Source organism: Meriones unguiculatus (genome assembly GCF_030254825.1).
Source record: "Meriones unguiculatus strain TT.TT164.6M chromosome 13 unlocalized genomic scaffold, Bangor_MerUng_6.1 Chr13_unordered_Scaffold_40, whole genome shotgun sequence".
NCBI lineage: Eukaryota > Metazoa > Chordata > Mammalia > Rodentia > Muridae > Meriones > Meriones unguiculatus.
The window spans coordinates 1,949,903-1,974,704 of NW_026843649.1; the positions used below are offsets into that span (position 1 = coordinate 1,949,903).

The following is a 24,802-nucleotide window of genomic DNA, read 5'->3' on the forward strand; positions in this document are numbered from 1 at the left end:
TGTTTATTTAAGCCCGGGTCGCACCTGAGTGATGTGTGAATACCCTGACTGGCTGCTCAATTTTACCCCGCCTGATGACTTGGGCCCATCATGCTTAACAGGCTTGTGATGTGTCAATACCCTGATTGGCTGCTCACTCTTACCCGGCGTGCTTACGCAATCCTTAGCGTGCTTACACAATCTGCACATGCACACTGGAGGTTTACAGTTTTGAGGGCAAGATGTCAGCGCCACCTAGTGGCGTCTGAGTCTCGGCTCTCCACAAATATATACATATAAAGATGAACATAAATATAGCATTATTTATAAATATGTCATATGTAACTATAAAATGTAAAATTCTAAAATTTATGCAAGACATAAAAATCAACTCTAATGTTAGGATCAAGAACCATGAATATTATGACTATGTTTAAAAGAGATTGTCATTAAAGTAGAATCCAAGGCAGTATAATTGGGATAATGGTGAATATTAAGTGTATGTGTAAAAAGCAATCTGTAATACCAGGCAAAACTGTTTAAAAAGTATTCATCACTTGGTGAACAAACTAGCTGTTTAACAGTGTATGATCTGAGTAAAATTATAATTATTCCCTGCATTATATATGAAAATATAAAAATTGTTATGTGAAGCTCACAGGTTTCTTACCAATGTTTTCGGTAGGGATAAGGTTATTGTGTAATTAAAACGCCTATTTCACTATCCTCTTTTGTGGTTGGAAGCCTTGTTCTGAGAATCTCCTACTTAATGTTGTATGAACTTTGCTCCCCGGTGATCCCCTGATACAGCAATAAAGCAGCTATAACCAGTTGCTGAGCAGGACAGATAAATAAGGCTGGACTTCCTGACAGACAGAGGAGAAGGATTTAGAAGAGGAATTAGGGAATTAGGCTTGGAGATTCAGCCACAGGAGAGGACCAGGAGACAGACCAGGAGAGAGAGCTTAGCAGGAAAGTTACGAAGAGCAATTATCCTGGCATGTATGCTGGGAGAAAAGCAGATCAGCTCAGAGGGTTAAGAGTCAAGTAATAACTACTCAGTTCTCCTGTTGTGAAGCTTATTATTAAGCAAATATTACAGAATCTCATTTTTTGTATGTTAGTTGGGTTAAAAGAGAAACCGAGAAATTAACAAAGTGGTATAAGAATAAGCATAACAAATGGCGTACGACAGTGGGGCAGAATTTACAGTATTATAGCAATAGTTTATGTAGAAAACAAAAGTACAGAGCAGTTTCTTAGTTCTGTACAAAAAGAGAGGAACCCCACTTTCTAAGGCAGCAGCTCACAGCTTCCTGTTCAGAAGAAGCAGCCAGATCTCAAGCCTGCTGCAGAAAGACAAACACTGTTACAAAACACAGAGAGAGAAAACAGAGGCAGTCCCTTCAGGAACTTAGCACTTACAAATAAAAAGAAAGCGGCTCTTTAACACAGGCAAAGTTCTCAAAGCCAGAACTTTCTAGCCAAGAACAAATGATGAATCTCTTTGAGAAAGGTCTAGTGCACACATGACAGAGGCAAGCTAAGGGGAGCAAACACTTGTGGATCCAGTAACTAACCAGAGTTGGCGAGGGCTGAGAATCCAGTGAGGAAGGCAGATAAAAGCCTCTCCTTGGAAGCAGGAGCCAAACACAAATGGAGAAGCTTCAAGCACCTGAACTGGTGAGGTCTAGAAGGGAAGCTGGGTCTAAGAAAGTAAGGTCCTTGGGAAGAGATTTTGAGATTAAAGAAAATTAATTTCTGTGTTGAAAATGGAGGAAGGCACAGTGACACAGTGCTTCTGGATTCCATTTGACTTTGTTTCTCTTAGCATACAAATACTTTATTCCACTGACGATTACAGTTCTTTATATCCTCTTTGGGAGAGGTCAGGAATAGAGAGACTTGGAGAAGGAAGAGACTGAGAAATTATATGCTGAATTAAAGGACACAGAACATAGGTTGGAGGAATATTTGAATCAAAATAGGAAACCTTCAGAGAACTCCAATCTGGAATTAAAATAATACCAAAAGAGGTAGTTCCAGATGAAGCGAATCCACAAAGTCTTAAAGAAATTGCAGAAATGCGTTTCATTGACATGCTAGATAGAAAGGCTTCGGCAAGAGGCCAACTTGGTTGGTCAGACTGGGCATTGTATGTGTATTATCAAGGTTCAGAAAAACAATATGCTAAGGTAGAAATGCAGATCCTAATTGGCATTGCCTCAGAACGAGGTCATGCAGTGACATGTGTGCTCCATTTCGCAGGGTTTGGGGAACTGAAACATATTTACCATGCCATAGGTTCATATACAGAATTCCATCGTCCTATTGCCTTAAATTCTGGAAAGCATCATTCTAAGGTCATGCAATTGTTAGAGATGGCAACTGTGTTCGAGATACCTCTGCACATTGAGGTTAATGGCGCTTCAGCATGTTTACCCATTGGAATGCAACAATGTTCTAGACATTATGACATGAAAGCTTTCCAAAATATAAAATATAATTCTGTAGGTCAAACAGTTATGAAAAGATCTAACCATTTTATAATAGTGGTCATAAAACAGATAGGCAAAATAATATCTCCACAAAATAGATTAAAAATGATTTTTCACTTTAAAATTGTCTAAATGAGAAAAGTCGCACACACAGGCTAACATACATTGGAGTTTACAAAGGACTGCTGAATCAGATCAACACATAAACGTCCCAATTCTAAAATGTATGTCAGGAAATATATTGTGTTGGGCTGGAGAACATGCTCTTGATTCAACAGGACACACAACGCTATATATTCTATCTAAACTGACAGAAATCAGATTTGATGGGGAAGACCTCCTAAAGATCCTGGCTGCAGACAGATAAAAGGGAAATCAAAAAGGCCAAACAGGCCAGGTAACCTAGTTTCCTCATCCTGCCTTGGGGAATATCTCTGAGATGACTAAGATGTGAAAATGTCTCCAGCCAGAACTTCAACTGGGCATAGCAAATAGATCTTTGACAACACACTCACCTGGACTTACTTACCATACTATTCTTTTGATTGGCATAGATAAAAAGGCATATTTTATAGTTTGGTTCTTTACCTAAAGAGCAGAGTATCACCTTTAACTGAACTGTGTTCAGTATACAGACCGTACATTTATCATGAATATAAAACATATATGATGCCTTTGGAAGTTATTCTTTTGCAGATCAAGAGAACCAATCAGACCCCAAAAATAGAAGACAACTAGTCCAGGTGATGCTACCACACAAATGGCCTCACTGACAACACTTCTTCAAAATTCTGCTTCCAAGGCCACTTAAAAATGCCTAGCTAGATTGTCCAGCATTGCAAACTGTTCTAGTCAGGACTTCAGATAAGCCCTGAACTTGTGTTAGAATGCAGAGACTGGACAGCGAATGTTACCAGCTAGCTTTCTTAAGACTGGACAATATCCCACCCACTGGGTGAGAAAATCCCTTCCCATCTATTAGAGGCTCAATGCTGTCCAAACAGGACAAATGGCACACTGGAAATTCAACTGCCGATCTTTGCAAGGACAAGGTAGGCAAGCCTATGACTTGCTTCAAAGAAAAGTCTGACAAATGTTCTGAGCCAGAAGGCTAAAGGTGTTGCAGCAAACAATTTGGAAGGATTCCAGTCAGCCAAATATCTACGTCATTTCTATACTTTTAGAGGCTACTTGCCTGCACTTCTACATATTGGGTAATATTTATTTCTTCTTAAGTAAGTCTCTGACAGGGTTGAAGAGTAGATATTATAGTCTCATAGTTAAACTGAAATTGTTTAGGATGATAGGATTTGATAGTAAAATACTTTCTCCGAGGGTTCTGAAAACATACAAACGTCAATCTTACATGGTAATTTTTATAATTGATATTATTAGATATAATTTGTTATTGTAAGAAAAAGCCCTTCACTAGGCTAAAAGGGGGGATATGTAGGAACAATGTTACTGTGTAATTCAAATGCTGATTTCTGTATCCCCTACATCTGGTGGCAAGCCTTGTTCTGAGAATCTCCTGTCTTACTGTGTATAAACTCTGCCCCCCAGTGTTCCCCTGATTAGTCAACAAAGAGGCTGACAGCCAGATGCTGAGCAGGGGAGAGAGCACAGCTAGACTTCGTGCCTCAGGTCAGGAGAGGAGGAGTTAGAAGAGGAATTAGAAAATTCAGCCAGGGGAATCAGGCACAAGAGAGGTTCAGGAAAGTTAAGAGAGAGAATTCAGCAGGCAAGCTACAAAGTGCTAGAATACTGGACTGTATTCTGGGAGTGTTAGTATTTAGGCGGCCTGCTTCTGGGTTGCCTAGCAACCTATGATGTCATCATGCGTCATCTGCCAGTTAGTCCCACCTGGCTTCCATGGTTCAATGGCTCCATAAAGGGACCAACCTGCCTTTTTGCTGCTCTCTTGCTCTCCACTCACTCTGTCGAGTGCCTCATCCTCCTACCTTGTCTCTCTCCCTCCCTCTCTCTTTCTACCTCCATCTCCAGCTATTGACCTCATTGGATTTCAGAATGTTTCTATGCATGTTCCTTTTATCTAAATACTAACATTTAGTGTTGAAACCCAGGAGGCCTTTTCTGACAACGTTAAGACATGCTGGAATTTTATCCTCATGCCCACTCACTACAGATCTTTCTCTCACACTCTCATCTCCTGTTTTTTTTTTCTTGATGGCTTCAACTGTGTGCCTACTGCTGCTGCTACAGCCACATGCGACTTTCTCTCTTCTGGTGGCTGCTGGGAAACTTTTCTCACCAACCCCCTCATCTGCTCTGGTCTTTTAGCTTGCTAGCTTGTGCTGGACTTCACTATTAGGTAATCCAGGCCTCAGGACTCCACCACATAGTATGGACATCTTTTAAACTGCCCTCCAATGGCTTTAAATATTGCTGCTGCCTCAGGACTCAAGAATTAGGGGTTAAATTTCCAGCCTCATTTGTGGCTGCCCTCGACTCATGGCTAGCCACCATGTTGATTCTGGGATAAAGAAGGTGGAGCCACGGCTTCACTGACATCTTCACTAAGGGCACGGCTTCACTGCCATGTTAATCCAGGGCAATCAAGGGAAGTCACGTGATTGGCAGCCATCTTGGTTATAACAAATGTGATTTCCCTAGCATCCAGCTGCTCTTACTACTTTGTTTCTGTCTCATTGTTTACACAGGTACAAAACTACCATCTCTTATAGGTACTAAAATGCTGTTGAACCCCTTCCTATCCCCATTTAAAGCTTCCTATCTGCCCTATCCTTTCCCACAGATGAGATTCCCTCTAGGAGAACTCATCCTTACTGCTGATAACGACCCGGTACTAAGTAAGAAGGTTCTTGGTCTTAGCTGGGCTAACCCCTGATCTACAGTCCTTTTTGGTTGATGAACCACTAGCCACATGGTCCAGTTCCATTTCCCCTTTCTCATGCACAGGAATGGCTTCTTTATATTTTCTTCCCTTTGGGAATCATGTAGCTTCTACACTGATATTTATCCTAGTCAAATGTTGAATATCTATTAACACTAAAAGTGATCAGAGAAGAAAAAGCGATTCCCTGTATTTCTTTTCTCAACGTCCTGTCTCTTTCTCTTTGTCTGCTATCCCACTAAATAAAAATACTCCCTGGTTGCTTTTCATACTCTCAAAAGAAATCTTAAGATTAAACTGTAAACTTTAAGGTGACCACATGGTATGACCCCTTTTAATCATAATTAATTCTCTGTTTATTTTATCCCCTTTTAGATAAGGAGAGGAACAACTCTCATTTTAAATTGGAATGGATTTTTATCAAAATTCCAAGTTATATTTTACAACATGCTATGCAATATGCTTCAACCCTGGTTCAACATAATTTTTATAAGATGCTAATATTTCAATATTATAAAAGCCTATTTAAATTAAGCTAATTTAAAATGTATGTCTAACTGCCTGTGTCACTATCTATTCCTAAATTAATGAATAAATTACGTTTTTCCTTCCATGAGCTGCCTGTGATACATATTTATGACTAGACTTTCTCGGTAATTCATTTGGTAAAATAAATTCAAATGTAATTTTAAAGTTGCTTTATAAAAAATATTGCTTTATACTGTTCGACTATATTGTTGTTTATTCCAAATCTCACAACTCTATGGTTAGTAAGTAAATGTTTTGGCCTAAATACCTTAAAACTATATGATATAATTCCAAGAATACTATTAAGATCTGTTAATTTTAGAGTCATTTATTTATTCATGTTAAAACTTGGTCATTATGCTATATCTTCACTATCAAGGTTAAAATATTTTTTCTTATTTTCTAAATATAAAAACATTATTGATCTACAATAAAGCCTTAGACTCTTATCAGTTATAGACTATGTTTATGACTTTTAAGGCTCTACCTTGGCAGGGACAAAACCTAAAGCCCTAATATTTGACAATTAACAAATGCAAGTTGACAGTCAGTCATCTCACACATGATCAAGTCTTCAAACATGTCCAAAATTATATTTATAGTCCTACAGATGCAAACAACGTCTCATTATTATCTTAATTAAACATGTAAGGATGGTCCCTGAGTCACCATATAGGATCTGGTAAAAAGAATTAGAGAGGTGCCTTCCCGACAGGCTCATCTATGGCTTAAAGTATTCCAGACCTTGGCTGATGCTCTGAGACTGTTGGCATTCCCACACAGAAAACAAGAGGTCTTCAGTGCCCCATCTTGTGGGGGTATAGACAAAAGTCAACTCTGCCAGGTGACTGCTTGAAATGCAGCCAAAGGGGTCACTGGTCCCATGGCTGCCTCAACAAGCCATGACTACCTGCTGGCAGACTGGCTTCTGGAAGTCCAACTGCTCCCATGCAGGCTTTTTCTCTATGCCCAGGCATGGAGGCTCAACCATTACAAGAGCCACAGATCCTTTCAGCCTTCCTGCTCCTTGGCCTGGCAGAGGACAAATGGCTCCTAGATTCAGCAACCTCCAACACCATCGCCCAGCCCAGGGTAACAGGTCTGTTTTGTGGATCTGTTTTGGCCTCAAACTAGGGTCCCTTGGTCATATTGTCAATTTCTGTGTTGGGAGACTTCAGATGCCTTCTCAGTTCTCTTTATATGCAGCAGACCAGGCCTTAAGCCTCACTGGTAGAGTTGTAAGGTCTCAGTGGTCTAGTTTGCTATCAGATCCAAAAAACAGGCCATGGATGTAACTTTTTGCCATCCCTTTGGCTAACGAACAATAAATGTTCACAGCAGTCTCACATCTGTCTCATATTATGTAACTAGATACAAAGGCCTAAGGAGAAGAAGTTTAAGTTATAAAGGTTCTACAAAAATGTTTAAGGGTCTACAAAAGTGTTTTAAGGTTGGTAAATGCAAGTTATAAATGTTTGAGGATCTAAGAAAGTGTTTTAATGTTGATAAATGCAAACTTAAAAATTGGTTAAGCCTCTTTTTCCATAAGGTATAATCAAAGGAAAAGTTAAGACTAAGTGAGCTTTTGTCCCTTCTACTTCATGAAAGGCTTCTGCCTTTCCACAGTTCACCTTTGAAAATGTTGATTCAGTTAAGATAAAGGTGTATGTCTACCACCTTTTCTACAATGTGTATTTCGATACATGTTACGATGGTGATGCTGCCATCTCTAAAAGTTTATCTTCTTTATAAAACTTAAAAGGGATCCTCGTAAGCTGCAGAAAAGCCACCTGAACCCACCGCTCAGAACAATTAGGATCCAGATAAGTACTGCACCTATTGTCTATCTCAAAAGGAGGGATTCTTCCCTCTCCCTTCCCTGGTTTTGGAACTCCTCTTTCATGGCTACCCAGTTGCTATATCGACACATCAAACACAAGTTGATTGATTCTTTCCTTTCCATGTTCTCCATAAATGTTCCCCTTTGTCTGAGAGACTGGGAACATTTCCATTTCCCTGGGAAAAGGAGGTATCCTCTCTTTTGGCCGACCCACACACAGATGCCTTCCCTTGGTTGAATAATTTTTCTTTTTGCCAATAAGGTTTCTGGCTTTCCTTTCCTCTCCTGTGTAGGGTGTTTCCTGTGAAAATCTTAGTACTAGTTGAGCCATAACTCCCGACAGTCTTCCCTGTGGCCCCTGTGTTGTAAGCGGTGATTAATATTTACTATTAGTTTATCTTTTACTAAAGCTTCCTGTTAATCCTAAACATCTGTATAACCAAATCACCACACAGAGACCTGGTTTATTTAGGTAACTTAGAACACAATGCTGGACAATAGTTACACTCTCCTAAACCTTCAAACCCTCATAGTTTCCTAACACTTAGATTTTACCCATTATACTTGCTTTTTTTTTTAAATCTTAGGTCTGGTTCATTCTCTCCATGCTGTTCCAAGATCTCTCCTCCAGGTCTCTCTCATCGCTCTCCTCCAGCCTTGCTCTCCCAGCTCTCTTCCCATCTTCCTGTCTTCTGGCTCCTCCCTCTCTTCCTGCTTCCTTTCCCTGCTCAACATTGTGCCTAGTTACTTTATTTTGGATGTTTGCACAAAGTTGAGACAGGTGATGTTTAGAATAAGTATCACAATGCAATGTCTGGATTGAAACCAGACAGTGGGGGAGAGAAATCAGCATTTGAATGAACAAGGGTAAAGTGTATTACATTTCAAAAGAACATTATACCAATGTTTCCCACTTTAAGTCCAATAAAAGGCTCCTTTTCTTTCAATACAAGAATAATTTTGAAATTATGAAAACTGTTAGGTAAAATTTACATGTGCAATGTCCGGCGCATGTGTATTTAGCAACTTAGGAGAAAGTATCTGATCATTCTATTTATCTTGACAAGTTTAAAGTTCTATACCTAAATTAACTTTTATCCCTTTTGGTATTACTTATATGAAAGCATTTCTTAACTTCTAAACAACTTAAGCTTAATTGTGGCACTATAACTCTTTGGTCTTCAACCCTATCAGAGACTTGAGAAGGAATAAAATTAAGTATTAGATTAAATAGGAAGTACATGTTAGCAACTTCCAAATATTAAGAATTTAGAGAAACAGTTTGCTGCCTGAACAGTCATCCATAACTCTCTGTAAGGTTGGAGCATCATCTTCAGCCTTCTGGCTCAGAATATTTGACAGACATATTTGTGACACAGGAACTATTTAGGGCTTGCTTACCCTGTCTTGGCAGAGTTCAGCAGTCGACTTGTCCTGCTTTATCTTACTGATTTTTGGCAGAATTTGTCTTTCATGAAGGAAGGGTATTTATCTGAGTGGCTTGTTTGCCACATTTGGAGCCATGGAGGTTCTTCGATGCTCATTATCTTCTTTCATGTAGGTGGGGTGCTGCCAGGAGATGACCTGTCTCATTGTCAAAGAATCTTTAAAATAATAAAGACATTTCAAAAGGCCATATTCTGTAGGTCTCTGAAGTTTTTGAAGACTACCTATCTTTATATCATCAATCTGTCTACAAAATCATATTTATCTGTTAAAACTCAGATGCATGCTCATTGAATAAATTAGACTAGTGTCTGACATGACTATGAGTTAAATAACTAGCAATTAACTTGCATTACCTAATATAATAACCAGGTTTAATAGCAGTTTAAAAGTATTGGAAGTAACTTTGAATTTGTATCAATATACTAAAGCTTATACCAATGTATGAAAAATACTTATTTTTGTATCAGTATGCAAATTCCTATACCAGAGTTAAAATTACCTTACTTGAGAATAACAAATAAAACCCTAAGCTGAATAGATTCAATAATCTACCTTTTGTCTTATTCCTATAAGTAGTCTCTGTATACTATTTTCTTTTTAACCCCTTTTCTCCTTATCTAAGAAAGAAAAAGGAAAAGAGAGAAATCCCTGAGTATAACCTTGTTTCACTCTGAATATGACCATTAATAATTATAAACAGCTCTCAATTACAATAAAATTTTGTAGCCATAGCAAACAACCAAAAACACACCCAACACCCTTTAAGGAAAATTGAATGTTGTTCTCATGAATTTCTTCTAGCTGACATTTTGGACATGTAGAAATCCTGCAGTGAGTACAAGTAAAATTGGGAAAATGGTTAATTAAGCAAGCAATAACATTTGTGGTCCAGTCTTTGAATGTTGAGAAATTTTAGGCTCAATAAAAGTCCTCTTTGGAACAGTCTACAATGCTGGACCAATAACGATTAGTAGCTTTCTTCAAAGTTGTTTTGGGAGCATGCTTAGATGAGATACAGCAATTGAAGCAGTTGAGTCAGGAACAAGCAGAATGCTGGAACATGCAAGATGCTGGAACAGATGTGTCAATGTCTCAGCATGCTGAAGAATGATTCTGTTTATGTTTGATCCGGCATCTCTGGTGTCCAGTTCTTTTGTTTGGCAAACACATAATTTCTCACAAGCATTATAGAGTTCTAAAATTATAAATGTATGAGATGTGCAGGATGAAATTAAACTGTGAGCAAATTCTATCTATGCAAATTAAAAGATTAGCATAATATATTTTGAGGACATTATAGCCAAGGATTTATTGGCCGAGTATTGTTGAAGTTCTGCCTAGAGATATTTTTTTTAAATCTCTCAGTTAGTTTTAGAGTTGTTCCCATGTAAAGGGATCAGTGCAATATAAACTACCATTATTATTGAACATACAGTCATTATCCCATTGAAATCAAAACAACGTTGGATAAGTTAAAATAGCTTTTGGGGCTCCTGCGTGCCTGTTGTATTAGACCAAGTTGCTACCTATTTCCCTAGAAAAGCCTCCCATTAGAGAGACAAGCTGGTTGTCTTGATCAATAGAAAATGCATGTTTTAAGTAAACTTTATATAAACTCCTTTCTAATTTTGAATATAAGCATACTGTAAGTATCTTGTACATATTTAGAGGATTAGCCATAGATTTTTATATATAGCTATGTAAAGCATTTTTTATATTTAGCTATGTGTCCTATCCCTTTTTTTATATAGAATGGGTAGTTATGCCTTTATAGTCAAACTTTATATAAACTCCCTCTTACCTTTAGAATTTAAGCATACCCTAGGCATCTTATACCTGGGCTTTACATTGATCATGGCTATTTTTTGGCTTGCCCCTTTTTTATACAGAGTGGACAGTTAATCCTTTAGAGCCACACTTTACATAAACTTTCTTAGCATTATAGCATATAAGTATATCCCAAGCATCTTGTACCTGGGTTTTTACATTTGTTTGGGCTATTCTTTGGCTTGCCCTTTTTTGATATGGGATGGACAGTTTTGTTTTTTTTAACATATGAATATACTTTTTGAGTGTTTCTGACTAAACTAAGATGGCATGAATTTTGCCATGTTTACGCCTCTTGTGTCTTTTTTACATAGGCATGGCCAGCATTTTCCCCTGTGAAAACGTTTCACATTTAAAAGGATAAGGCAGTTTCTAGAGCAGTGTGACATTATCTCTCTTTACATAAACCTAAAATATATGTGAATCCAACCTTTAGAGCAGTAAGGACATAACATCTATTATTTAGGCAAAAAGAATTTACATGGCAACCTTAAAGAAAATTTTGTCATTTTGAATCTTAGAATATCTCTGAAAGTGGCTAAACAGCTGGAGTTGCCATCTTGGCTTTTATTATGTAAATTAGCTTGATCCAGAACTCAGAGACTTTTCTTTTTCTTTTTACTTTGTGTTGGGAGGAAAGGCATGTTCCTTCACTAGCTTGTTAAAATACATATATATATGTGTATTTGAACATCTATATCTATACCTATCTATCTATATCTATATCTATATCTATATATTCCTTTGTTATCTTTTGCTCCTCGGCGGGTTTAAGAGTCTTTCTTAAAGAGACAGTAATTGACCTGGGAGTTTTTAGGTTTTATGTTTGGGTTTTATCACTGGGAGCGTATTACCCCCACAAAGTTATGATAAAGTATGATTTAAAGAATTTGGATACTTAGATTAGTTGGGCGTCATTTCTTGTAAGTTGCTGTTAAAATTTACTATTAATTATCTTTTAGTAATGCTTGCTGTTAATCTTAAACAGCTGTACAACCAAATCACCACACAGACACAGTGATTTCTTTAGTTAACCTAGAACACAGTGCTGGGCAATAGTTACTCCATCCTAAACCTCCAAGCCCTCACAGTTTCCTAACATTTAGATTTCCCAATTATTCTTGCTTTCAGTGATATCTTTGGTCCAGTCCATCTCTCCACATAGTTCCAAGATCTCTCCCCCAGCTCTCTCCTCCCTTAGCTCTCCTCTCACCCTTTCTCCTCCCACTCATTTCCTGTCCTCTAGCTCATCCCCTCTTTTCTGCCCAATGGCTCCTCCCATTGCTCAACATTGTGTCTAGTTGCTTTATTTTGGCCTGTTTACACAAAGTTGAGACAGGATTCTTAGAGTAAGTATCACATTGCAATATCTGAATTGAAGCCACAGAGTGGGGAGGGGAGAAGTGAAATCAGCATTTGAATGAACAAGGGTAAGATGTACACATTTCAAAGGAACATTAAAAAAGAGAACACACTAGCACTCCATGTGACTGGGTCTGTGTCCAGCCCTAGGATGATGTATGTGTTAAGGGTATGTAAGTGACCCCAGTCTGAGTGTATATACAACTAAGATGAATGGGGAGGGTTGGTCTATGGGGGACGGGATTCAGCGTCAACTTTTGGGAAGTCCTGAGTGTTCATTTCTTCAGGAAGCTGGGATCTGGAAGGGTCAAGATCAGCAACAGTGTATGATCCCCTCAGAAGACTGTAAGTGATGTGTTTGGTGGTGCACTTGACCAGAAGACAAGGTGTCAAGGAGCAGGTTGCGCTGATGTCTGTGGATTCAGTTGGTAATTTTCACACTGACGAGGCAAGGCACTAGTTTCTGGAGAAGGATAGAGTACAAGGCTCTGTCTTGGTAACCTTGGAGAGAGTTGAAGGTACAGGGTAGACACAGAGGACAGGAGATTAAGTGAGGGTTTTGGGGGATAATTACAAGGGATTTTGTGCCAGACTTTGTGTCTCTGTCATTCAGACTCGTTTGGGCTGGGCCATCCTGGAACCATGAACCAGGTGCTTCCACTGTTTGTGTGGTCTGGGTGACCAGTGAACTGTGGCTTCAGTGTTGGGAACTCATCCCCAGGAACCCCAATACTGCTTTCAGGGGACCAGGAGGGATCCAATGTCTAGGTGCTGTAGAGGAAAGTCCCTGGACCTGGTGATCTCCATTCACTGGCATATCTGTCAAGTGCTGTGGGTCCAGGTTTCCTGACTGTCAGACCAGGGAAACAGCTGTAGGTTTACCAGATCTATTGACTCCCAAATGTCCCAAGAATCCTGAAGGTGCCTGAAGGGGAGCAGGAGGTATCATATATGTGGCTGCAAGAATGGAGGTTCCCTAAGCCTGGGGGTCCACAGTCACTGGCATAAGCCTAAAGTTTAGGGCCCCCATGGTTCATTACTCTCAGACCTGGGAGACAGCCATGGAGGGGCCTGGATGCAATTGATCATAACTGTCCCAAAAATACTAAAGCTCCCTTGAGGGAAGCATGGACCATCTGATGTCTGGTTGCTGGAGTGGAGGTTCCTGGACCTGGGGCTCCTCACTGGCTGGATATGCAGAAAGTGCAGGAGCTCCAATGTTTGTGCCTTTCAAACTAAGGAGATGGCCCTGGAGGCCTGGGTCCAATTTGCCTCAATCAAATGCTATGCCCCTCTAATACAGTGCAGATTGGTCACCACCATCTTGGAATCCCCCCCACAGACCACACTTAGAACAATTTCAGTAGAAATTGAAGACTGCAATTCTAGCTCCAAAAGCAGGTGGAGATATACTGAGCAAAACTACCTTTAAGTTCATCATAAATGATATAAACGGTACATTAACAAGATTCATCAAAGCCACAGTTCTCTCACATACCAAGGGGAGAGATCACAAATACAGAAATCAGGGTAATGACACCTATCACCACTGTTTGCAATTCTTAGATGGACAGCTATGCAGAGCTAGTCTAACCTCGGAATAAGGCTGCTTTGCCTGTAGGTAGATTGACTCAATAAAGAAAAAGGAGTTCATTGCAGCTACCCAAGTCTGCTTTCTTTCTCAGAACTGTGACATCAATATAGAAAATTCCCTTTCGAAACTTTGTTTTTATTTCATGTGCATTGATGTATTGTGATAGTGATGGACCCTGGAGTTCTAGGCAGTTGTAAGATGCCATGTGGTTTTGGGGATAAAACCCAGGTCATCTGGAAGACCAGTCACTGCTTCAAACCACTGAGCACTCTGACCCTGAGAAAGCCACTTTGTTAAGCTTTAAATGTCTTTCAGATATACGGATGATTTGTGTTCATGTGTCTATGTACCCTACTTGAAATGGCCAAAGTGGGCACCAGATTCCATGGAAACACATTTACAGGATACTTGCTGGCTAGCAAGTGATATCTGAAATGGAACTTGTTTTCTCTAACATCACCCAGTGCTGTTAACTTCCATGCTATCTCCAGCCACCATTTATTTAAAACTTTTTCTACAGATGTTAATTAAAATATATTACACCATTTCCCCTTTCCTTCTCTTTTCTCCATGCCTTTCGAATTCTCTCCTTCCAATGTCTTAAAAAAGAATGTGTGAATAAGTGTGGACCTGCATATCTTACTAATTCTATTCCTATTGGTTGTGAGGATAAGGTATAAGGTTTCTGTGCTGAACCCTTTGTGGAGGATATATAATTATGGAGTGTATCCCTGCTAATCCCACAACTTGGATGTAGTTCCAGTCTCCAATGCCCACAGGAGTCTAACCCTGAATTAAGGTAAACTGTCTTGGACAGGAAACATTAGAAAGCACAGGGTGACAAATTCCTTAGATAACACATGGTGCTGGAATGGCACTGATATCCTGGAGCTGTGTGGAGGACTATGGACTCTGATCTTAGCTAATCAGTCCCCTTTGTTCTGTGGACCTCCCATTATACCATTGACCTGGGATATTTCTGTCGTTTACTTTGTCATCTTGAACTTTCTGCATTCTCTTTCTGAACACCATAACTACAGGACTGTGTTACCATGCCTGGATTGGATGGTTTTAACCTCAGTGATTTGCTAGATGTTGGGGCAAGTGTAATGAGCTGTTACACTTAACTATATTGAGAATCTCCTTATGTCTGTGATGCTACTTTTCACTATCTGTTGAATTAAGAACAGAACTCCAATCTACTTTGATGTGTCATAAAATCTCAATGTTAAAGAAAAAAACAATAATTTTCTTTATACTTAAAGGAGAGGATTTTAAGCCAAACAACTGCAACTGATCAATGCTTTTTTCCATTACTGGACTTAGGAACAAAGTCTGTGTCCTGCCTACCATGACCATTTGGATTCAGCAATTTACTCTCAATAAGCCCACAGAAAAAACTGAATTATTGAGGTAGACCATGCCCAACTATGCTGCAGGTACTAGGGAGGCAGGGTAAGCAGATCTATTATGTACACTAAGTTCAAGGTCAGCCTAGAATTTATAGTGAGACTATTATTTCAAATAAAAAAGAGAGAAAACAATGTTTGAAAATGAAAATACATTTAATTAAGCTATTTGTTTATTATAGTTTATTTTCTTTGTATCAGGGCTGTATCCACTTACAATTCTGACCATTTCTAGCCAGCCTCCCAATCTCCCCCTTGCACCTTCCCTAGTCCTCATATAGGGGACGAGGGAAAAATCAAAAACAATGGTTAAAACACAAATTATTAATAAAAACTGGAAACATATTCACATATTTATTCAGTGTGACAAATTTTGACCAGTGATGATTATATAATGTTATGCTGTTTCTTTCTTCCAACAGGTAATATTTGCTAATTGAAGACATGGTAAATATTTACTTGCAAGCTTATGCAAACAGTTCTCAGAGGGTTCCCAGTTCCCAAGGAATAAGGCCATGGAAGTTACCGTGGAGGAATCCTAAATGTGGGCAAAGAGAAGGGTGGAGAGAGAGAGAGAGAGAGAGAGAGAGAGAGAGAGAGAGAGAGAGAGAGAGAGAGAGAGAGAGAACAAACAGAAAACAGAAAAAGAGAAGAAAAGCATATAGAAGAAAATAAAATATCTGGGTACTTCTGGGAGAGGGCAGACCCGTTCTACTGGACTGAAAATTTAAGGGTGGAGGTGGGGAACAACAATCTTACCCTTTAGAAGGTAGGGACTGAAGGATCCTGGGAGAACCTGGAAGCCAGAAAACCTTCTGTCAAAAAGGCACCTCAGCAGCTTGTCTTATGTGTGAAGTACAACATATGGTTAAACGTTCATCCTTTAGATTTAATAGATTTAGAGAGCAGAGATACACAACTAAGTAATCTCTCCAAGCCTTACGTTAAAATCTTCCTGCCTATAAGTTGATCCCTCATTCTCAGCTTATTTCTCTCCTGCAAGGTATTCAAAGAATGACATAATGCTATTGAGCAGAAAATATCTCATCTAGGGGAATAGGTCTTTTCATCAATGACAGTCCAGACCAGATTAGAAATTCAAAGAGTCCATTGATTTATTACATGTTCACCTAAGGGAGATATAGGAATGTTCATTCAGAATATCCCTATTCCTGCCACGCAGAGAGGTTGCAGTGATGACAGATGGGGGAAAGAGATTTAAAATCAATTTGAGACCACCAACTGGCAGCCTATATGGTATTCTGACTGACATACATATACATTATCTGAGAAGACAAGGAAAGAGTGAAAGAATTGGAAAGTTGACCCACCATAGCTGAGTAGATACAGAGACTACAGTAGGAGGCAGCTTGTGCTCAGGTACAGACCTAGAATTAATTGCTCTCTGGGAATTGTATTCTTTCTTTAACATCCAAATCTACTTCCCTTTCTTTAACACCCAAATCTCCTTCTCCATGTCTCTTAGGTCTCTGTAAATGCCTGATTTCTCCAGCCTTCTATGGACATCTGTTTGAATCTCAGGCTCCCCTGACAACAACCTTCACAGCACCTGCAGTCTTCAGCACTCAGGGCTCCTAAGAGAATGTTTGTGTGCATCAGGGAAGCAGAATACAATCCACTTCAGAAAAGCGGTCTTCATGCCTTCAAATTCTTCTTCACTTTTTACACTAGGTATCATCTCAAGCAGGTGTCCTTGTGGGCTCTCATTGTTGCCTATTTATGACATATGGGATAAACTCAGTCTGGTGGTTTTGGTCAAGTGGTCATGCACTTTTTAAACACTTGTAGTCTCAGTCTCTATCCTGATAATTTTGGATACTTCCATATTTTTGTGAAGATATTGGATTAGAAACTTCTTTCAGCACCAAGCCTAAGTTACTTTTTATGCTCTCAATTTTCTCTTTCTTCTGGGTCATCAGGGATGAGTTAAAGATGAATTTAGGATTAACCTTTCACACCTCAAAAGGCTATTCATGACACGTTTATGGGGCCAAATACATGGCTCAGCACCTAGGAGAACTGGCTGCACACTATCATTTTCAAACAAATTTTATCCTTCAAATTGCCCTGAATCCCTCAATTATTACATGACAGTATGTTTACAATATAAAAAGAAGACAGTATTTTATTGATGTAATATCTCAACTAATCTAATTTGAGCATCAGGGTAACAGAGCTGTAGGAAAGGCTTTTGGTGTCAAAAGCTGGCAATCAGTCCTCAATCATCATATTAAGAAGGCCAAAGGAGTTCCAACAAACTTGTCTCCCACTCTGTACATATCAGTCATGGCCTAAAAGCCCATAATGACCTTACACACACACTAGAAATGTTTCTTTTTAAGTAAATATCCTTTCTGTTACTTTATCTATAACCTTTATATTACATATTTCCTATAGAATGCTGTACTTTAAGATGAAATGACATATGGATAATACGGAAGAACATATGGATTCACAGAATCCAATCTTATGTATACATTCATATCACATCAAGCTATGTAGTGAGATGCAGTTGATGGATGATTAGACCACTTTATTACATCTCCAGGATAGTTCAAAACACAAAGCTTTGAGTTAACAAAATGGACACATTCTTACAGTTTCTCTTCAGTATGTTTCATTCATGAAAGTGAAGCCTATAGAAATTTACAAAGGCTTCATCACAGTAAATATATTCATAAGGATTTCTCTTGAGTATGATTTCTTTTATGGCTTTGAAAATTTGTGACATGCAAAGGCTTTACTAGTTATAGTCATATGGTTTATTTCTAGTATGAAATCTTTCATGCCTTCAGATATCATATCAATGTGCAGAGGCTTTACCATGCTGATTACATTCTTAGAGGTTCTCTCCAGTATGTGTTCTTTTATTTACTTGAAGACTACTGAATTGTGAAAAGGCTTTACCACCTTGATTACATTGAAAATGTTTCTCTCCAGTATGAATCCTTTCATGCCTCTGGAGGTAGCAGCAAAATGGAAAGGCTTTCCCTCATTGATTACATTCATACGTTTTCTCCTCAGTAGGTGTTATTTTATGCTTTTTGAGATTTCCGTTTTGTGAAAAGGCTTTCTCACACTGATTACATTCGTAGGGTTTGGCTCCAGTATGAATTCTTTCATGTCTGTAAAGGATGCACCAATGTGCCAAGGCTTTACCACATAGATTACATTCATGGGGTTTCTCTCAAGGATGTATTCTTTTATGCCTTTGGAGTTGTCCGTGTCGTGAAAAGTCTTTCCCACACTGATTACTTTTGTAGGGTTTCACTCTAGTATGTATTATTTTATGCACTTGGAGATTTCCTTTTTTTGAAAAGGCTTTACCACACTGATTACATTTGTAGGGTTTCTCTCCACTATGTGTTCTTTTATGTAGTTTGAGAGTACTGTTATCTGAAAAGGCTTTCCAACACTCATTACATTCGTAGGGTTTCTCTCCAGTATGTGTTCTTTTATGTCTTTGGAGACTTCTACAATATGCAAAGGCTTTACCACATTGATTACATTTGTAGGGTTTCTCTCCAGTATGTGTTCTTTTATGTACTTCGAGATGTCCGTGTCATGAAAAGGCTTTACCACACTGACTACATTCGTAGGGTTTCTCTCCAGTATGTGTTCTTTTATGTAGTTTGAGATTACTGATTTCTGAAAAGGCTTTACAACACAGATTACATTCATAGGATTTCTCTCCAGTATGTGTTCTTTTATGTCTTTGGAGACTTCTACAATATGCAAATGCTTTACCACATTGATTACATTTGTAGGGTTTCTCTCCAGTATGTGTTCTTTTATGTACTTGGAGATGTCCGTGTCTTGAAAAGGCTTTACCACACTGACTACATTCGTAGGGTTTCTCTCCAGTATGTGTTCTTTTATGCAGTTTGAGATTACCGATTTCTGAAAAGGCTTTACCACACTGATTACATTCGTAGGATTTCTCTCCAGTATGTGTTCTTTTATGTCTTTGAAGACTTCTACAATATGCAAATGCTTTACCACACTGATTACATTCGTAGGGTTTCTCTCCAGTATGTGTTCTTTTATGCTCATGGAGAGTACTGGGGTGTGAAAAGGCTTTCCCACAGTGATTACATTTGTAAGGTTTCTCTCCAGTATGTGTTCTTTTATGTACTTGGAGATGTCCGTTTCGTGAAAAGGCTTTTCTACACTGATTACATTTGTAGGGTTTCTCTCCATTATGTGTTTTTTTATGCAGTTGGAGACCACTAGGTTGGGAAAAGGCTTTCCCAAACTGTTTACATTCATAGGGTTTGTCATAAATATGTATTATTTTCTTTCTGCAAAGATAATTCAGATATGTGTAAGCTTTACCATATTCGTTACCCTCATGAATCTTTTTTTAAAGATTTATTTACTTAATATTTATACTGTGTTCTGACTGCATGCTAGATGAGGACACCAGATCTTAGTATAGAGGGTTACAAACCACCATGTGGTTGGCTGGAAAATGAATTCAGGACCTTTGGATTAACAGCCAGTGCTCTTAACCTCTGAGCCATCTCTCCAGCCACTGATGAATCTTTATGTCGGTATAAACTATGTTTGCAATTTGGTTTAATAATAAACTGAAGTTACATCTTAACCTCTTATCACTTTCTTTACATTCATAGTTTCCCCCTGGATTGTGGGTTTCTGTACCTTACAAGATACCTTTGATGGTAAGAAACTTCATTACATGGCTCACTGACAGCATCGCTTTTCTATAAGTGATTTTTCATATTTAAAAAAAAAACTAGAAGGAGCCAGCTTAACAAAGGGACTGCATTCATAAATTATCCTAGAGTTGTAATCACACTGCATTCATAAAGGGAACCAAAATAAACACAACAATTTCCACAGGGCTAGTAATCATAGGGATTTTTTGTAATGTGATTTCTTTGGCTATATTTTCATTGAGCTTGTAAATCTAATTAAGTCTACTAGTTTAATTTTTAACAGTCCTCTCTTTTGAGCAGACTTTCTGAAGGAGATAGGAGTTCATAATTCATTCGTTATTAATCATGAATGGATGAATGAACACATGAACAAATATAAATTTATAGTGTTGTCACTATCATGATTTCTACTGTACACATGTACAGGATAGTTTAGAATGCAATAGTCTATGATGATGTGCATCTGGAAAAACTCAACCAGGAAAAGTGGGCATTGCTGGATCCTTCCCAAAGGCATCTCTACACAGAGGTAATGATGGAGATCTACACGATCATCACTTCTATTGAGGAGACAATAAATATTCTTTAACAATTCTCTGCAGAGTGGAGGGAATTTTATGAATGAAGGGGAAGATAGCAAGGGGAGGACAGGAGCTCCACAAGGAGAACAACTGAATCAATATATTTAGGCACAGGGGTCTTTTCTAAGACTAATACTCCAACCAAGAATAATTCACAAATATAACCTAGAACCCCTGCTCAGATATAGCCCATGACACCTCAGTGTCCAAGTGAAATTCGCTAGTAATAGGAACAGGAACTGTCTCTGATATGAACTCAGTCACTAGCTCTTTGACTAACCCTTGCTGCAGGCACAACAACCTTGGCAGGCCACAAAGGAGGACTATGTAGCCTGTCCTGATGAAACCTGGCAAGCTAAGGTCAAACTGAAGAGGAGGAGGGACTCAAATATCAGTGAACTTGAGGAGGGGATTGAGAGGATATGAAGAAGGGAGGGAGAATTTGGAGGTAATGGGGTACAGCTGGGATACAATGTGAATAAACAGTAATTAATATTAAAATATAAATAAAAACGGAAGAACAACAAATGAAACATTTCCACATACACACAATTTTGCTTTTTGTTCTTCAAAGACATGGTTATTATGGTTCCTCCACAACAGTATTCTTGACCCTCATAATTTCCATCTGATTAAACTTCACAACTTTGCTTCAGGTATTTGAGTAACATAACCTTTGTTATGGAATATTTGCTCATCAGTAGGTTTTGTACAGAAAATTATCACCTATTTTATGAGTATGCTGTTTACAATATGAGTGGCGAGAGAGGATCAACAGATAGGGATTTCTACAGAGTATCTTAACATGGATATGATTAATGATTTATCATTTACAGAGGAATTTTAATTTAGAACATGGCTGCTCTGTCAAAAGACCCCATTCAAATACCTTCTATGTCAATGTGATCTGGCTAGAATACAAACACGCCTTTAATCCAGGAGACAGAGGAAAGCAGATCTGACTTCAATGCCAGCCTGGTATAGAGCAATGTCCAGTAAAGAAAAGCTTGGATTCAGGCATGGTGGTACATGCTTTTAATCCCAAACTATGGGTGTAAAAATAGCTGGTAGAAGGAAGCACCCATATTTGAAAATGCTGTCTCATTCAGTTTCAGGAAAGGTGACAAATTCAGAAAAATAATTGACTGCATAACATACATGTATCTCTCATGAGAAGAGAGAGGAAATGAATCACCCAAAAGTGGCTGGCGCTACCAGGAGAGAGAAGGGAGTTTTACTGTGCAGTAATAGGCAGGTTGGAGAGAGAAAACTAAGGTGAAGATCAAATGAAGCAGAGAATAAAAAAGCTGAAGATTAGAAAAGACTGATGGAGTTAGTTTGAGACTAAACAAAGCAATTTAGAGGTCAGGACAAAAGCCAGATTGAGCAGGAATTCTCAAGGACAGAAAATCTTCTAGGCCAAAGAAAGAGTGTATGGAACCTAGAAGCTGCCCTACCCAGGCCTAGGGTGGCAGACAGAGGGGCAGTCATTTTCAGAGATCATAATTTCTAGATTGAGTAAATGTCATTTGTACAGCAATATCTATTTAGCAAGGGTTTCACTGTCTTCTTTTGCATTGAAATGCCTGGCAAACATAAATAATATAATATACCTTACGGTAAGGAACATGGGTTTGGGAGAATTTAATGTTCCTTACTACTCTTAAAATGGTGTTTGTTTTTCCACAGTTGCTTTTCTTTAAAATTTCTGGGACATATTAAATTTTTTTTTCTCAGCGCTGGGGAGCTGGCTCAGAGGTTAAGAGCACTGGCTGTTCCTACAGAGGTCCTGAGTTCAATTCCCTGAAACCACATGGTGGCTCACAAGCATCTACAATGAAATCCCATGCCCTCTTCTGGTGGGCAGGCACATGTGCAGGCAGAATAATATATAAATAATGAATAAATAAATCATCTTTAAACATTTCTTCATAGGCATATTTATATAAGCTTCCGTGAGTAATTACCTTCCATATCTAGTAGATAGTCGATAATGTTCTTCAGTATTATGCTCTTCCCAATTGTAGCCTGAAATATGGACAGGAAAGTGAATGAGAGGGGATTAAAAATTAGACAAAATTTAAGTTTCTATATTCAGTGAACCTTAGAAACATGCCTGAATTTTTCTTTCTCATCCCAAGTGAACCTATATTAAAATATCAATAAGAAAAGTCAACAGTAACAACAGTTGTCCCCTTTACCTGAATAGAGAAAGAAAAATCACTGTCTTACCTATAGCTGTAAGGTGCTTGCAGGTCTCTATCATCACATCTTTGTAGAGACACTTCTGGGAAGGATTCAGCAAGGCCCACTCTTCCCGAGTGAAGTTCACATTCACATCAGCATAGGTAATTGAATTCTAAATGATCCCATAAATGAGGATAGCAGAAAGCACAATGGTGACAACAGTGTAAATGTATACTTCATTGACAATATATTCATATAATTCTGGTGATTCCCTGACATTTCCTGAACCAGAAGTTTCGATATACTCATCAAGTCATTTTAGAAGGAAACTAAATGAGGAGGTTCACCTCATTTCTGCAACCTTTGAATAGAATGCAGTATTTCAAGAGAAATGAAAAGTAACAGACTTAAAAGAAAGCAAGACAAGCAAGTAGATGAAAAGTACAGAACACAGTTCTGCATGCACAATTACTAACTACAAAATTTAGGAGCAAGCAGGATGAACTGGTTCAAGACTTTAATTCAGGCACTCAAGAGGCAGAGGTATGTGTATCTTATTGAGTCAGAGGCCAGCGCAGCCTCTGAAAAAAGTTTCATGACATCCAGAGGTACATTTAAGACCTGAATCCACCACAATCATTCAAATAAGAAAGATAAGAAAGATACAAATAACTCCATGGTATTTCTGAAGTTCCTACAACGAATTATATATTCACAACATTTCTGTATCTATCTTCCAGAAACCTGAAGTGTCCCAGCTTAAACTGTAATGTTAATGAAAGTTAACTAAAAGGGAATGCATGTTAAAACAGGTACAAATGGACAGATGAAAAAATTAGTACTGGAATTGTTGGTCATAAATGAGCAACATAAGGCAGTTGCGGGGCTCAGCAATGAAAAGCTCTTGTTGGTCTTGCCAATAACTGGGCTCAATTGCCAGTGCTTACATGGAGGCTCACAACTCCCCATTACTTTAAATTCTGAAGTTCTGAGGCCAGTCAGCTGCTGACTATTGTGAGGACCAGGTACACAAGAGTTGCATAGTCACACATACAGCAAAAATATTAGTAATATTCAATCACTTAAAACAAAACAAGAAGCAGGAAGAACCTGACTTGCCTGAAATCCAATGACTCAGAAGACTCACGCAGTATTAATGTTATGAATACAAAACATCCTGATAAACAGAATATACTCTCTACCAAATATCAAAATTCAAGTGTGGATGTGGATGAAGATCAGCATAGTAGCATATGCTTGACATGTACAAAAACCTACATACCACAGTCATCAGCAAACATATGAAAACAAAAACTGCTAGGCATATTGGGCCACAATGAACCCCAGTCCTCTGGAGCCAGAGTGAGGTGGATCTCTAAGTTTGAGGCATGGCTGGATTGCATACCTACATCCAGGACAGTCAAATCTACACAAAAGCCTTGGTCTTGAAAAACAACAAAATTAAAACTGTAAAACCTCAGGATACCAAAATAGCTTAGCAATGAATAGCAGTTTCTTTGACTCCTTCTTGTGATTTAGAGATAGATTGGATAATGATGAAGCCCACATGAGCATGAGAAGGAAACAGACTGATCGGTTTCAATCACAACACAGTAGACAGAAACAAAAGGAAATGGTTTGTGATCACAGACACTCAAATCCAATCCCCAGTAAGAAATCTGGACAGATTTCTCCTACAAAACCTTTTATAACTTCCTCCAAAGAAGCACACATAGAAGAAATAAATGTTCAATGATATTCTCCTACTTGTTTCTGTGAACCTTTTCCACTTTCTGTTACTGAAGACCCAGTTCTTACAGTTGCCCCTAGCACTCCAAAAGAACAGCAATGGCAAATTCCCTTTCCCTGTGTCCAAGTCTCCTGTGGATTACACACTCCCACTTTCTGTTCTGTGTCCGGGATCCCAACTGAAAGTACTCAACTCAACTCTAGGCCATGTTTGCATGGAGACC

General features: G+C 38.6%; 1 pseudogene; it reads right to left on the reverse strand.

The window, feature by feature from the left end:
* Positions 1 to 2,817: 2,817 nt before the first annotated feature.
* Positions 2,818 to 19,592, reverse strand: LOC132651117 (zinc finger protein 431-like; annotated as a pseudogene).
* Between the last annotated feature and the right edge of the window lie 5,210 nt (positions 19,593 to 24,802).